We start from the raw sequence: 6,358 nt of genomic DNA on the forward strand, positions 1-6,358 counted from the left end.
ATGTTTGGTTATTAGCTATGGCTCTGCACTTGCCATAATGTTTGTTGGCTTGGAGTACCATAAATTTTGCCATACAGCTTGCTGATCTGCACAAGCCAACATCCTTTGGTGAATTTCAGAAGGTTTCCCTCCCTATGGCCAAAGATATCTCAGTATGGTGTGCTGTTCAACAATGATGCATCCCTGCAGTGGTGTGTCCATGTTCATTTGGCCTTAGCTTCAACTAGACTAACAGCAGAGTGCTGCACTGTGCGTGTTTCAAACTACCCATAAGCCATCGCCAATGTATTCTATCCATTGCATGAAATTTTCAAATTGCCTTATTGTCTTATTTTTGTGTTTTTCCATGTAAAAAGAAGTGTATTTTGAACAACATCCAAGGGGTGCACCTTCTACATCCAAACATGAGAAACACCACTTTTCTTGGACAGTTCACCCCAAACCACAGATGGCTTACATGTGATATGCCTCTGCACACTGTTTTGAGTTAATTTGATTTTATTTTCTGTATGTTACATGGACATTAGAGTGTTTATTTGTGCTTGTCCTCAGCAAAAAAAAAAAAAAATCACCATTAAAAAAATCTTAATTACCATAAGCCACCCTAATTTGCGATAATTTACTTCAAAAGATAGAAGTACAACACACAAGAATAGGGTTGCCAGATATCTGAAATATTGAAATGTGTGCTTCAATTCAAATATGTAAAGTCTAAATATTCTCAATTGTAATAGAAATTTGCCATTTTTCACCCACTGATAATAATAATAATAATACATTTTATTTATATAGCGCCTTTCCCATGCTCAAGGCACTTACAGAATATAATAAAGAACGGCAGCGTATACAGTATATAGCATTGTACAAACCAGATAAATAAATAAAGAAGATTAAGACAGTGAATTCTGAAAAAAAAAAGAAACAGACAACATAATTGATGGTCTAGCACACACATACAGGTTACATTAGCATCTTGACAGAGAAGTAAACTGAGAGAAAGGTAATAAAGTCAACTAGAGCTAAAAGCCTTCCTGAACAGATGAGTTTTGAGTTGTTTTTTAAAAGAATTCATGGAGTCAGCTGACCTGATTAATTTTGGTAGGTCATTCCAGAGTCTGGGCGCTATACAGCTGAAGGCCCTGTCACCCATGGAGTGTAGATTAGTGAGGGGCACAACAAGATTGCCAGAATCAGAGGACCTTAGTGGGCGGGCAGGCAAATAGTGATGGAGAAGGTCACTGGTGTAGTTTGGCGCGAGGTTATTTAAGGCTTTGTAAGTTATTAGTAGGATTTTATATTCAATTCTGTAGGACACAGGGAGCCAGTGAAGACGGAGCAGGATGGGTGTGATGTGCTCGCTGCTGCTGGTTCGAGTAAGGACTCTTGCAGCTGAGTTTTGAATAAGCTGGAGCTGTAATATAAGATTAGAAGGGGCACCTGCCAGTAGGGAATTACAATAGTCGATGCGGGATGTGATAAAAGCATGTACAAGTTTCTCAGCATTAGAAAAGGAGAGGAAGGAGTGAACACAGGATATATTATGGAGGTGAAAGTAAGAAAGTTTCTTAATGTGATTTATGTGGGCGGAATAAGAGAGGGAGGAATCAAAAATGACACCAAGATTTTTTACAGTAGAGGCAGGTCTGATGAGATCACTGCCAAGATAGACTGGGAAGGAGCTCATTTTATTAAGTTGCATTTTAGTCCCAATTTGCAGGAGTTCAGTGTTATTGCAATTTAATTTTAAAGAGTTCTGCTCCATCCAGGTTTTAATTTCACTAAGGCAGGTTGTGAGCTGAGAAAGCTCTGATGAAGTTCCACTTTTAACATTGAAATAGAGTTGAGTATCATCTGCATAAAAATGATAACCCAGTCCATAGCTACGGATAATATGGCCAAGGGGAAGATTGTAAATACAGAAAAGCAGAGGACCGAGGACAGAGCCTTGAAGGACTCCTTGTGTGACTGGCGCTGAGCTGGATCTGCTCTTGCCAAGACTAACAAACTCTTGCCTATCAGTCAGATAGGACTTGAACCACTAGAGGGCAGTGCCAGAGATACCCAGCATGTTCTCCATTCTGGACAGTAGGATGTCATGTCTGACTGTGTCAAATGCTGCACTGAGGTCTAACAGAATTAATATGCTGGTTTGTCCAGAGTCTGCTGTCATAAGCAAATCATTGGTTACCCATAGCAGAGCAGTTTCACAGCTGTGCCGCGCCCTGAAACCAGACTGAAAGGGTTCCATCAAATTATTAGAGGTTAGGTAATTGGTGAGCTGGGAAGCTACAACACGCTCAAGAACTTTTGACAGGAAAGGTAAGTGGGAAATAGGCCGGAAATTGTTAAGATTGTCAGCATCAAGACCAGACTTTTTTAACATTGGGGTTACAGAAGCAATTTTTAAAGTGAGCGGCACAGAGCCAGTGTCAAGGGATGAGTTTATTATTGTTGTAACAGTCGGGATTATGGCATGAAGGCAGGAGTTAAGTAGTGTGGTGGGGATGGGGTCCAGTACACAAGTAGTCGGCCTCATCTTACAAAGCAGGTTATTAACAGACGCAGATGTGACTGGTGAGAACTTAGAGAAGGAGCTGGATGGAGTGGGAAAACAGGGAGAGATATAAACAGATGATGTATTTATGTTAGTTGAATTATTTAGATCATTAATTTTGTTACGGAAAAAGTGGAGGAATTCCTCACAGACTTCAGTAGAGGTACATAGAGGGCTAAATCCCCAGTAAAGGATCAAAAACATATTCATAATCAATGACTTTGAAATAGTCTAAAACGATACCCCATATGCTTATGTTTGGAATTTGTCATTTGTAACCTTTTGGGAGTGTCTCTTAGAGGGCCATATTTGTGATCAGCAACCATAAAACAGCTTAAAACGATACCTCACTTCACCTATATTATCAATATCCATTTTTTCACAGTTTTGAAAAAAGGAGTAACTTTGCTCCCCTGTATTACATTAGGGTGAACCCCTGGGGTTGGTTGATGTGGCATGCACAACTATAAAATTCTTCTGGTTATTTTTGCTGAAGACACTTATTGGTTATCATAACAACATAATTATCTGAACAAAACACTGTACAACAATGGTTTTAAAAGAGCATTTTTTCAGGTCTGGGGGAGCACTAAAAAGCTTAATGTCTTGCATAGGTAGACATCGTGTGAGAATTTTCTTGCACTGGCGAGTCAGGAGGCATTGGACAAAAAAACACTTTAACAAAAGGACAAGTGTCTTTGTGTGTGTCTGTGTGTCCATTCAGTTGCAATGTCTCTGTTTAATGAAATTTGGAATAGGACTCGTAAAAGCAGGGCTAATGTTTGTGATGCATCATCTGTTGGAATGAAAAATGCAATGCATTTTATTACTACGTGCATTAAAAAAATACATTCCAGTAGATGGTGCACTGCAAATGTTAAAGCTCTCTACTACCTAACCCAGAGTAATTGCTGGGTGGAGAGATATCAGCTTATCCACCTTAATAAAAGGAAGCATATCTGTATATTTGGGAATCCTTACAGTTACTCGGGTTAGGATGAAAAATTTTTAAAAAATCAAGTAAAACATTTAGAAGAATGATTAAAAAAAAATTATAATAAAAATACCAAATAAAGGTCTAAAAATAAGTAAATTAGTCTTATTGGCCTATGCTGTTGTTCAATGTTATATGTCAGGAACAGCAGCATGATAACTTTCTTGAAACTGCTTGTATTACATGAACAAGGTTTATAGAAGTAATGCTAATAAATGATAACTTTGCTTGGTGGGCAATGGATGAGTGAAAATAAATTGTTATGCATGTACTTGTTATGCATGGCTAGACTCGCTAAACCAGTCCAATGTGGTAACAACCACGGCCAAATTTTCCCAACAAAACACTTTGGTGAAAATAGGCAACATTACTGCAATGAGGGAAAAATATATTTTTATTCCACACCAAATGGACAAGCAATGTATCAAATAAAAAACATGAGGGTTGCATTGATTACTTAGATTTCAACCGATCTTAGACAGGTACCACGGCTAGTTAACATAATAAAATAGTGATGAAAATAGCAGCACAAATACAATCCATACAATTCTGCATGCAACATACTTAACAGGACTACAATACAACATATAGCTCTACACGCCATCATAAGTCAAAGTCTTTTAGTATGGTCTTGTGAGTTGTTGTTAAAGAAGGCATAAAAGGCTCATTATGCTGCGCATTTGGGGTTAAATAGCAACAGCAAATTTTTGTAGGTAAACACAAATGCTTGCTGATGAACATGGCATAACTCTACCAGCTTCCACATGAACCTACTCACAATAAGCGGGTTGAAAATGGATGGATGGATGTTTCTGCCATAGACAGCAGTTCTGAATTGCCTAGCACCTGTTAACAGAAAATGATTCAATTACTTCTGGGAACTTCAGAGCATCTCTTTATTAAGTTTTTTTACACCAATTTCATATATGAAATAGAAATTAAGCTAGCACGTCAGGTTTTTAAAATACACATCATTGACGTTTTGACACTTTTGAATATCAATATAATATATCAACACGATATCTGGAGTTTGTACTCTGTCCCACCAAAATTGTTTTGGTGTGTTTATTCTGAAAACAAACCAGAAGATGATACCAGAGAGACTTTAAAGGATATTTATGTCAATTTACCTCAATATAAACGTGAGGTCAGCAAAAATGTTGGAGGCACTCGCTTTTGCGCATGTAAACTGCACAGCCGTCTCTCTTTGTAAGAACCAACAGTAGTCACCCATCATGCTTTCCCCATACTCATCTCTGACATCGCTTAGATTTGGTGGAAAAAAGTCGAGATGAGAATGTAAAAAATGCGTCTTCAGTGACATTCTGGCTCCCATAAGCTAATATACTTTCAGCATATTCTTCACAAGTTCAGCATAATTCTCTGCTCTGTGACTGTCAAGAAAATTCTGGACAACCTGCACGAATGAGGGTGCTGATTCAGTTGGCTTCAGTTTCCTTTTGAACTCATCGTCAAGCATCAGTTCACGTACTTCAGGGCCAACAAAAACACCTTCCTTAATTTTGGCTTCACTTTTCTTGAGACCAAACTTATTTCTTAAATAAAAAACGCATCGCCTTTACTGTCCAGTCACCCTAGTTGTCCAAGACCTGGAACATCATAACTAAAAATGAGACATGCTGGACGAAAACGGTTTTCAGATTTGGAGTCAGCAAGTGAAATTTGTTAAAGTACAGATGAAAGAATCCCAGCAGCAAAATCCTTGTTGACCAGTGTTATTAATAAGTTCTTAGTTCTTTATACTCACAGGCTGCCTCAGGTTTGTGGAATTGTGAGCTGTGTCTAGCTGGGCTCAGGACATAAATGGAGTGGAAAAAAAACAAAAAACAAAAAAAACAAGATGAGCATTTACTTGATTTAGAAAATAATTTTGATGTTCAAGACAACAATTAAAGTAGGATCACTTTATTCTGGCACTTAAGAGTTGCATTCAACCAGTTTCAAATGGGGAGTTGAGAGGACTGGTCAGTGAGGAGCGGGAGCAGAATCATCAATCCATTTTCAATACTCATTGTCACTGCAGGAATCAAGGACCTCAGAGGGATGATTAGGAGATTCTAAGTATTGGAAATGAAGCAAAACAGTGTCTCCAGATAAAACAGTAAGCATAAGCAAGTACACCCAGGAACTTGCAGAATGGCATGGAGGTGGAGGTATTGGATTGAGTGCTAATAGGTGGCCAAATTCAACCATCATCATTGATGCACAGCAGAATTCTGAGCAAGTCTCTTAACCTTCATCTGTAGAAACAGAACAATAATGGTGTTAATATGCACTTGTGGGTTAGTGTATGATAGAAGCATCATAAGAATATAAGTTTTACAAATGACCAAAACTTCTAAACAGCTCTGTCTTATGACTCCCAATATCAAATCCACATACATTTTAAAGTATATTTAGGTTTCTGCTTTAAATACACAACTTGGTAGCCTGTTCTACATTCCCACAACTCTTTCGGGAAAGCGGGGCTTCCTGGCTTCCATCCTAAATACATTTCTCCAAGTTTAAGTCTCTGTATTCATTAATGAGTCACAATTTAACTGGAAAATTTAAATTAAGGACTTTGAGAATTTTTGAAAATACCGGATTAAGTCCCCACCCTGTTTTTCTGGTTCATGCTCTTTGTTTTTGCAAGAAACACTTTCATCTGGGGCAGCATGGTAGTAGCTCTGCTGTACAGCAGTAAGGAGACCAAGGTTCACGTCCTGGGTCCTCCCTACGTGGGGTTTCCTCCAGGTGTCTCACTGTCCTCCCACAGTCCAAAGACATGTAGGTTAGGTGGATTGGTG

Source organism: Erpetoichthys calabaricus, chromosome 9 (genome assembly GCF_900747795.2).
Source record: "Erpetoichthys calabaricus chromosome 9, fErpCal1.3, whole genome shotgun sequence".
Classification (NCBI taxonomy): domain Eukaryota; kingdom Metazoa; phylum Chordata; class Cladistia; order Polypteriformes; family Polypteridae; genus Erpetoichthys; species Erpetoichthys calabaricus.